The sequence below is a fragment of the Arachis ipaensis genome, chromosome B5, assembly GCF_059453495.1.
Source record: "Arachis ipaensis isolate K30076 ecotype BB chromosome B5, ASM5945349v1, whole genome shotgun sequence".
Taxonomy (NCBI): Eukaryota; Viridiplantae; Streptophyta; class Magnoliopsida; order Fabales; family Fabaceae; genus Arachis; species Arachis ipaensis.
Window position 1 is genome coordinate 131686029 of NC_142440.1, and position 11126 is coordinate 131697154.

Here is an 11126-nt window from a genome sequence, read left to right on the forward strand (position 1 = left end):
GTTTAAATACTAAACTAGTAGCCTAGGTTTACAAAGAATGAGTAAACTATGATGGGTGGTGCAGAGATCCACTTATGGGGCCCACTTGGTGTGTGCTGGGGCTGAGACTTAAGCAATTCACGTGCATAAGACTGTTTTGAGCGTTCAACGCCAGGTTTGGGTCCATTTCTGGCATTGAACTCCAACTTTTAATCCTTTTCTGGCGCTGGACGCCAGAATTGGGCAGAGAACTGGCGTTGAACGCCAGTTTACGTCGTCTATCATTGAGCAAAGTATGGACTATTATATATTGCTGGAAAGCCCTGGATGTCTAATTTCCAACGCAATTGGAATCGCGCCATTTTGAGTTCTGTAGCTCCAGAAAATCCACTTTGAGTGCAGGGAGGTCAGAATCCAACAGCATCAGCAGTCTTTTTTCAGCCTGAATCAGATTTTTGCTCAGCTCCCTCAATTTCAGCCAGAAAAATACCTGAAATTATAGAAAAACACACAACTCATAGTAAAGTCCAGAAATATGAATTTTTCCTAAAAACTAATGGAAATAGACTAAAAACTAACTAGAATATACTAAAAACTATATGAAATTAACCCCAAAAAGCGTATAAAATATCCGCTCATCATATACTAAGGACTATAACAATTTAAAAATGCATATGAGAAACAACAAAACACTCAAGACAAGAGAAATTAAAGATCAGAGCAATGAAATCATCAAGAACAACTTGAAGATCAATGAAGAACATAATTCATATATTCGAAAAATGCAAGAAGAATAAAGACATGCAATTGACACCAAACTTAAAAATTGATATTAGACTCAAACAAGAAACATAAAATATTTTTGATTTTTATGGTTTTATAAAATTTTTTGTGATTTTTTGAAAATTGAGTGGAAAAGAAAATAAAGGAATTCAAAATTTTTAATAAGAATTCCAGGAATAATTGCAATGCTAGTCTAAGACTCCGGTCCAGGAATTAGACATGGCTTACTAGCCAGCCAAGCTTTCAATGAAAGCTCCGGTCCAAAATACTAGACATGGCCAATGGCCAGCCAAGCTTTAGCAGATCATTACTAACAACAGCAAAACTGATAGAAATCAACAAGCTCTTGTGATGATAAGTTGAAACCTCGGTCCAATAAGATTAGACATGGCTTTACAGCCAGCCAGACTTCAACAGATCATCATGAAACTCTAGAATTCATTCTTAAAAACTCTGAGGAACAAAATAGAAAATTTTTTTGTATTTTAAAAAAAATTCGAAAATAAAAATTAAAATTACCTAATCTAAGTAACAAGATGAACCGTCAGTTGTCCAAACTCGAACAATCCCCGGCAACGGCACCAAAATCTTGGTGCACGAAATTGTGATCATCAATGGCGCCAACAACTTGGTACGCACAATTGTAATCTTAACTCTTTATCACAATTCCGCACAACTAACCAGCAAGTGCACTGGGTCGTCCAAGTAATAAACCTTACGCGAGTAAGGGTCGATCCCACGGAGACTGTCGGCTTGAAGCAAGCTATGGTCATCTTATAAATCTCAGTCAGGCGGATTCAAATGGTTATAGAGGATTGATAATTAAAAGATGAATAAAACATAAACTAAAGATAGAGATACTTATGTAATTCATTGGTGAGAATTTCAGATAAGCGTATGAAGATGCTTTGTTCCTCTTGAACCTCTGCTTTCCCATTGCCTTCTTCCAATCATTCATACTCCCTTTCATGGCAAGCTTTATGTTGGGCATCACCATTGTCAATAACTACTTCCCGTCCTCTCAGTGAAAATGTTCTACGCACGCTGTCACCGCACGGCTAATCATCTATCGGTTCTCGATCATGTTGGAATAGGATCCATTGATCCTTTTGCGTCTGTCACACGCCCAATACTCGCGAGTTTGAAGCTCGTCACAGTCATCCCTTCCCAGATCCTACTCAAAATACCATAGACAAGGTTTAGACGTTCCGGATCTCAGGAATGGCTGCCAATAATTCTAGCCTATACCACGAAGGTTCTAATCTTAGATTAGAAACCCAAGAGATACGCATTCAAGCCACTGCTAGTAGAACAGAGGTGGTTGTCAGGCACATGTTCATAGGTGAGAATGATAATGAGTGTCACGGATCATCACATTCGTCAAGTTGAAGAACGAATGAATATCTTAGAGAAGAAGTAGGCGTGAATTGAATAGAAAAACAGTAGTACTTTGCATTAATTCATGAAGAACAGCAAAGCTCCACACCTTAATCTATGGTGTATAGAAACTCCACCATTGAAAATACAAAAGTGATAATGGTGGTCATTGGCTTTGGCCCCAAAGAGGGAACCAGAAGAACCAAGATTAAAAGTATGAAAATACAATAGCAAAAGGTCCTATTTATAGAGAACTAGTGGCCTAGGGTTTACAAGAATGAGTAAATGATGCAGAAATCCACTTCCGGGCCCACTTGGTGTGTGCTTGGGCTGAGCATTGAAGCTTCCATGTGTAGAGACTTTTCTTGGAGTTAAACGCCAGCTTTTGTGCCAGTTTGGGCGTTTAACTCCAGCTTTTATGTCAGTTCTGGCATGTTGACGCCAGAATTTCTATGCTGACTTGGAACGCCGATTTGGGTCATCAAATCTTGTGCAAAGTATGGACTATTATATATTTCTGGAAATCCCAGGATGTCTACTTTCCAACGCAATTCAGAGTGCGCCAATTGGGATTCTGTAGCTCCAGAAAACTCACTTCGAGTGCAGGGAGTTCAGAATCCAACAGCATCTGCAGTCCTTTTTCAGCCTCTGAATCAGATTTTTGCTCAGGTCCCTCAATTTCAGCCAGAAAATACCTGAAATCACAGAAAAACACACAAACTCATAGTAAAGTCCAGAAAAGTGAATTTTAAATAAAAACTAATAAAAATATAATAAAAACTAACTAAAATATACTAAAAACAATGCCAAAAAGCGTATAAATTATCCGCTCATCATCTGTTCTATGAAAATTCAAGAGATTCCCTATATCATTTCTTACTTGGTGGCCCACATTCTTCGAAAAGAAAATTCTAGTTTTTTCACTGCTAATTTTCTGGCCCGAGCTCATACAGAAAGCTTCTAGAACTCTCTTGATGATGTCAGCCTGTTCCATACTATCTTCAGAAAAAAGGATCAAATCATCCGTAAAACAGAGGTGAGATAATTCAGGAGCCTCCCGACTAAGTCAAATAGGCTTCCAAAACCCCATACTGACCGCATCATTAATAAGATGAGACAATCTCTCCATGCAGAGGACAAAAATATAAGGAGATAACGGATCACCTTGACGGATACCCCTCGAAGGCCGAAATTCATTTAAGGCATCGCCATTCCAAAGAATTCTCATCCTAGTAGTAGAAATGCAAGTACATATGAGCTCAATAATGTTTAAGGGGAGGCCGATGTCGTTTAAAGTCTCCCGAATGAAACTCCACTTCAACCTGTCATATGCTTTTTCTAAATCAATTTTAATAGCCATCCATCCTTTAGAGCCCTTCTTGTTTCTCATAGAGTGAATGACTTTCTGAGTGATGATTATATTGTCTGAACTTTGTCTCCTCAGAACAAAGCTACATTGGGTGGGGATGACAATCTTATCTATAATTTTTCTCAACCTGTTAGCCAGGGTCTTTGTATTACCTTGTAAGAGACATTACATAAGCTAATGGGTCGCATTTGCTTCAGATTGATGACTGGTTCCACTTTAGGAATAAGCGTGATAAGGGTTTCATTTACTTCCCCCTACTTTTGCCGGGTTCATAAAGATTCCCTCAATAAGCCTGAACAAATCAAAGCCCACTCTCTCTCATTGGTTCTAATAGAAAATAGCCTGAATACCGTCAATACCGGGTGCTTTAAGGCTTCCCATCTTGAACACCGAATCCTTAATTTCAGAAAAAGAAAACATGTTGCCAATGATGTCCAGATATTCTTGCAAAAGATCCGGAAAAGAATCCTTCAGAATAAACTCAGAAGCAGGGGTATCATTCGAATAAAGATTGATGTAGAAATTAGAAGCCATATTTTTCAGGATAGTTTTATCACTAACCCAATTACCATCAGAGTCTTGTAGGCTTTCCACCTTATTCCTTCTTCTTCTAGCTAAAGTAGTACCATGAAAAAACTTCGTATTGCGGTCCCTAAATTCAATCCACTTACATCTGAATTTTTGAAACCACATCACCTCTTCTTGAACAAGAATTTCTCATAGTCCTTCCAAAGAGAAACCTGCAAATCTTGGAGAAACCGATTATTATGGAAATTCATATTAGCAGTAATACCCTGTAACCACCTCATAATTCTGTTTTTCCTTTTATGATTATTGCCAAACAGATTGAGATTCCATGATTTAACAGCATTCTGGAAATGACAAATGCAATCAGACCAAGAACCAGCAAGGTTCCAATTATTGTTAACTATATTCAAGAAGTCCGGGTGAATCAACCAGGCAGCCATAAACCTAAAGGGTCTACAGCCATCATTCACATGGTTAGGAGGAGAAATTTGGAGAAGGAGGGGAGAATGATCCGACTTGAAGCTAGGAAGATGTTTGATGTTTGCATTTGGAAACCGAATTTGCCACTCCAGGTTACATAGCCCACGGTCTAAATGCTCTAACAAATCACCCCTCCTCCAAGTGAAAGGCCAACCCAAAAAACCCAGATAAAAAAGACCAGACTCAGAAATATAGGATTAGAATTCCTCACAAGCATGTCTATTACTACCTGCCCCTCCCCTGCGTTCATGATCATGAAGAGTAGCATTAAAATCACCAATCAGGCACAATGGAATCTCACTTTCAAAGCCGAGATTACCAATAGTATGCCATAAATTCCTACGATTACTCCTTTGGAGACTAGCAGAAAGTAACCAAGGTTCAAAGTTACCATAAGTAACTTTCATGTGAATAATTTGGTAGTTATGACTAAGGACCTCCACCTTCCAGAGATTAGAGTCCCAGAGGCACCAAATACCCCCAGACTGACCGCTAGCCTCTTCGATAAAGCAGCCATCTAGCCCAAACTTCTTCCAAACTGTTCTACCACGGGTACCACTTATATGCGTCTCAACCAGAATTAAAAAACTGACCTTATACTCCTTTCGCAAGTCTCTGATGAGGCTAGAGAAAGCATTTCCTCCCGCCCCTCTACAATTCCAAGCTAAGAGATTCATAACAACCCACACAAAGAAAATGTGTCACAAGACCAGAGACCATCAATACATGGCTTTCGCCTTCTCACCCGAATCAGACGGGTTAGTCAGCTTTTGATCATCCTCTCCATGGTGGAGGCTCCCTTTCGACGGTAGAGGCACCCGTGGCTTATCCCGTGGAGAATCCTCTTTGTGAGATAAAAGATTCCCTGCTCTTGAAGATGATTTCCCATGGTTGAAAAAAGCATTTTTCACGACGTATGCCTCCATGAACTTCTCGGATTGTGTATTGAAATCCACCAGTTGTAATTGTTCCCTTTGGAGCCTTCTCATGCTTTCAAGCATCTCTTGTTCCTTAGTCACCATCTTAGGGTTCCTCAAAGCAGACGCACTAGGTTGAGCCACACCTAAGGATTTTTTGATGCCAATAACCTTCTTCTCAGCCTCCTTTAATTTGGGCTTAGTAGCTTTCCTGGTTTTTAGATACCCAAGGTTAAAGGATAAGCCTTTTTTATGAGTCTGGGGATTCTTTCCTGCACCTGTCTTCAGAACCCATTTCTGAACTTGTAAAGAAGGCCCAATATCTTTAGCTACAACCGACTTTTCTACTTGGATTGGATTTGAGGGCTCACCTTCTTTCATATGAAGATCCATCCTTGTCCACTATGCATGGTGCTTATTTGCTCATTCTCTCCCGCATTAATATCTTCCAAGGTTTCCTCTTCCTTATCATCATAAAGCACATTATATCTTGACCCATTATCCATGCTTTGATTCACGTTGATATGAGAACCTTCCTTACTTGTACCGAAATCCTTGTATTGATTAAAAAATCTCCTATCATGTTACGTTTTCCCGGTTTCCTTTTTTGCAATTTACGAACCATCATCCAAGGCCCAAATTCCGGGAGATTTTGATTATTCTCAGATTTATTATCAATACTCAGATTATTCGAAATCTTCTCTTGCTTCCCATGATTGACGGCCTCCAAGACCCCCTCGGCCTCCACCTGTTTTCCTTCCTCCACCGCCGCCCGGTGAACCTCCCCCGTAGCTGAAATCTCCCCGCATGACTCTGACCAGTGACCATAGATTCCGCAATTGAAACAAATGAGATGAAGACCCTCATATTCAATATTGAGAATATTACCGAGTACCGATATTCTTGGAACCAGCTTCTTAGATAAGTCAATTTTCACATAGATTCTGGCGAAACGCCCCCTTGAGTGAATAGATGTGGCTTTGTCAACCTTTAACATAGTGCCGATAGTCGACCCGACTCTCCTTAGGAAGTGGTGATTGTATAACTCAATAGGTAAATTTGGGATGTGGATCCACGCCGCAATCTTTTTTACATGTTGCTCTGACGATAAGAAGAAAAGTCTCCATCTCTAAACTATCAGATAATGTCCCACCACCATCCATGGTCCTCCAAGGAGAGCATGAGAATAATCTTCTTCTTCTGCAAAATGAACCAAAAAATAATCACGATCCATATCAATAACACCAATCTTACCTTTTTTAGCTCAATCTCTGTTCAATCATTGTTCCATGACTCCTAAATGGATTCTTTTCCCAAGGACTTTAACAATGAGAGCAGCATGCCAAGGCTTGCACCATTCTTCGAATTTTTCTTTTGAAACTTTGATCTCTAGACGTGGATCAAAAGGTTTCTCTCTTTTCGACAAGTCCTCATCATCTTTGTACCACCGATTTTCTGGATCAGTGATGCCAGGGCATTTTGGCTAGTTTTACTGACCTTTTCTTTACTATTTTTAGGGTAGTTTCATGCATTTCCTTAGGAAATAAGCTAGTTTTGGGTAGATATTCACTTACATCTTGATTCAAGCATACATTGTGCACTTTACAAAATTTCATGAGGATTTTGCATGAATTTAAGGACAAATAGGATGTTGCATTTCCCATGACTTGGACTAGAACTTTGATGCACTTTATTGCTTGATTTCAGGATAAAGGAATCAAAGAAGAACCACATTAGTGGCTACGTTAGTTACACTAACGTTAACACTAACGTGGAATGGGAGTAACTTGCAAAGTTAATGAGAAAAGTGATTGCCAATAACGCTCTCGAAGCCATCATTGCCCACGTTAAGAGTCACGTTAACTAAGTTAACGTGAACTCTAACGTGGAAGTAAAGAAATGGAGCCAACGTTAGTGACACTTAACATTATCACTAACGTTGGACCAAGATCATGAGTGGCCACGTTAGAGTCCACGTTAACTTAGTTAACGTGGCCTCTAACATTAAGAAGAAAGGGGGGAAGCCAACGTTAGTGACATCCAACATTATCACTAACGTTGGCCAAGTCACACTAGGCCACGTTAACTCCCACGTTAACCTAGTTAACGTGGAAGCTAACATGAGGAAGGGAGGTGACGCCAACGTTAGTGACATCCAACATTGTCACTAACGTTGGAAGGAGCCCACACATGCCACCATGAGCCACGTTAACTCCCACGTTAACTTAGTTAACGTGGAAGCTAACGTGGATAAGGGAATGTTGAACCAATGTTAGTGACACTCAACTTTGTCACTAACGTTGGAGATGGCTAGCATAAGCCACGTTAGAAGCCACGTTAACCTAGTTAACGTGGACTCTAACGTGGGAGCTAAGGGGCACATTGGAACGTTAGTGACAATGTTAAGTGTCACTAACATTCTCGAAGGTTGGCAAGCCTACGTTAAAAGAGCCACGTTAATTAAGTTAATGTGGACTCTAACGTTGGGAAGGGGGAGGCTTCTCAACGTTATTGGGAAAGTTGAGTCCCAATAACGTGCGCGAAGGACAAAGAGGCAACGTTAGTGGCAACGTTTGTGCCACTAACGTTGAGGTTAACGTGGCTCTTACTTGGGTAAGGAACGTTAGTGAAAAAGTTGAATGTCACTAACGTTCTCAAACCCATATTTTCACTAAACGTTAACACCACTAACGTCCTGAGCTAAAGTCTCTGCCCACTTCACACTTTCTCTCTGCAAGTAAAGCCAAGCCCAATGAAGAAGATAACTGCTTCGAACTCAAGATCCAAAGGCCCAGACCCAAGACTTGAAGAAACAACTAGAAGAGTAGAAGAGTAGTATATATAGGAGTAGCTTTGAATTATTTTAGGGAGTTGGAAATTATAGGGAGCCTCTGGGCATAGAATTACTCTCTGTATTTACTTTCTCTGCACTTCTAGTTTCATTATGTATTCTCCATCTTTGTTTTCATTTTCCAGAGCTATGAACAACTAAACCCCTTTCATTAGGTTAGGGAGCTCTGTTGTAATTTGATGGATCAATACTAGTTTTCATTATTCTTCTTCTATCTTTTCTCTTGATTTTACTTGAAAGCTTTCGATCTTCATCCAATTGGGTAGTTATCTTGGAAAAGAAGCTATTCATACTTGGATCTCTTCTGAACCTTGAAAGAGGAATGAAGAGATCAAGCTAGAAATGCTTTCTCATGCTGGACCAAATTGGGTTTGGATGGATATGTGACTATAATCCTCTCAACACTTGATTTGGGAAATGCATGTGGTATAATCAGTGACCATACTTCATCTCTTCTCATGAGCAATTGACCAAGGAATTGGCTATTGATCAAGATTTGAGAGATTGAATTACAAGAAATTGTAATTCAATCACTTAAGATTGCCAAGGAGATCAATGAGTGCATTGATTGAGGAAGAGATGAAAATGAAATTGATCCGGAGAATGCAACATCTCCTAAGCCCAATGAACTCCCCATTCCTGATCTTACCCATTCTCTTTAATTTCAGTTATTTACTCTTATGAGCAATTCCCCCATTCCCATTTACAATTCTGCAATTTACTTTCAGTCATTTACTTTCAGTTCTTTAATTTTAGCATTTACTTTTTCTGCCATTTGCTTTCCTGCCATTTTATTTTCTGCACTTCTCAACTCAAATTCTGATTTGCTCAAATAGAACATTCCTCTAATTAAAGTTGCTTGATCAATCAATCCTTGTGGGATTCGACCTCACTCTATTGTGAGTTTTTACTTGACGACAAATTCGGTACACTTGCCGAAGGAAATTTGTTATGAGACAAGTTTTTCGTGCATCAAGTTTATGGAGCCGTTGCCGAGGATTGATTGTGCATCAACAATGATTAGATTAGATGATAACTAGATTGAGCATTTTATTTTTGTTTGATTTAATTTTCTGTTTGAGTCATTTACTTCCTGTTTTAGTTAATTTCTTCCCTTCCCCCCACTTTTTCTTTGTTATTTACCATTCACCTCACTAACCCACTAACTGTTTGATATATTGCATCACTCACACTAACAGTAATTCTGACAGATATACTTTCTGCACCTATTCTCTTTGCTTGTACTTGTTGGTTGTATGACAGGGAGAAGAAGCGGGGCTTCAACTTCCTTTAATTCTGAACCTGAGAGAACCTTCCTTAGACTAAGGAGGGAGGCAAGAGAAAAATGTGTAGTTGGTGCTGAAGAAGAGGAGGAACACTTTGAGGAATACTTTAAACCAAACATGGAAGAAAACATGGAAAACCATCGTGAAGAAGAAGCTCACAACCATGGCGGAAGAGGTCGAGCAAATCATGCTGGGGAGGATAGAAGAGTTTTAGGCTCTTACATCAATCCAAACCCAGGAAACTGTGGAAGTAGCATTCAAAAGCCAACCATCCATGCCAACAATTTTGAACTAAAACCACAGCTCATCACCCTTGTTCAGAACAACTGTTCGTTCGGAGGAAGTGTCCAAGAAGACCCCAATCAACATCTAACCACCTTCCTGAGAATATGTGACACAGTGAAGTCTAATGGTGTTCATCCTGACGCCTATAGACTGCTCTTATTTCCATTCTCACTCAAAGATAAGGCAGCCAAGTGGCTGGAGTCTTTCCCAAGGGAGAGCTTGACAACTTGGGAAGATGTGGTGAACAAATTCTTAGCAAGATTTTACCCTCCTCAACGAATCAATAGGCTGAGAGCTAAGGTCCAAACTTTCAGGCAACAAGATGGTGAGACTCTATATGAAGCATGGGAGAGGTTTAAAGACCTAACAAGGAGGTGCCCACCCGATATGTTCAATGAATGGGTGCAGCTGCACATTTTCTATGAAGGGCTCTCTTATGAGTCAAAGAAGGCCGTAGACCATTCATCCGGAGGATCTTTGAACAAGAAGAAGACCATTGAGGAGGCCATAGATGTCATTGAAATAGTAGCAGAGAAAGACTACTTCTATGCTTCTGAAAGAGGGAACACAAGAGGAGTAATGGAGCTAAACAATGTAGATGCTCTGCTGGCCCAAAACAAGCTCATTACCCAGCAGCTGGCTGACCTCACCAAGAAGATGGAGAGGAACCAAGTAGCAGCAATCTCCACTGCATCAACAACCCAAGAAGGAGTGAATGAAGAAGCAGAGGGTAGTCAGGAGCAAGCCAACTACATTGGGAATTCACCTAGGCAAAACCATGATCCATACTCCAAGACCTACAACCCTGGATGGAGGAATCACCCAAACTTTGGGTGGGGAAATCAACAAGACCAAAGCCTTGATCAAAGACGCCCAAACCCAAACAATGCAGCCACCTAACACTTCACATCTAGACCATATCAACACCCCCATAACAACACCTCTCCACATTCATATCAAGGCCAGAATAACCCTCCTCAGCCTGACCTATCATCATTTGATGAAAGAATCTCAAGGATTGAGAATCTACTTGAAGGCATAAGCAAGGAGATTCAAGACAACAAGGTGTTCAAGGAGGAAGTGCGAGCCAGTTTCAAGAACCAGGGAGACACAATCAAGAAGTTGGAATCTCAAGTGGGGTATCTCTCTGAGCAAATTCCCAAACCCACAGATGGATTCCCAAGTGACACAGAGAAGAATCCGAGAGGTGAAACAAAGAAAGTAAGATGGAAAGATTACAAGATGGTCACTATAAGTGATAAGGAGACTGA

At 40.2% G+C, this 11126-nt stretch overlaps 1 non-coding gene across 1 annotated transcript; it reads right to left on the minus strand.

The window, feature by feature from the left end:
* Window positions 1-10140: 10140 nt before the first annotated feature.
* Window positions 10141-10247, minus strand: LOC148565813 (small nucleolar RNA R71). Its single transcript, XR_015885020.1, has one exon. It is a non-coding gene; the product is annotated as a small nucleolar RNA R71 (small nucleolar RNA).
* Between the last annotated feature and the right edge of the window lie 879 nt (window positions 10248-11126).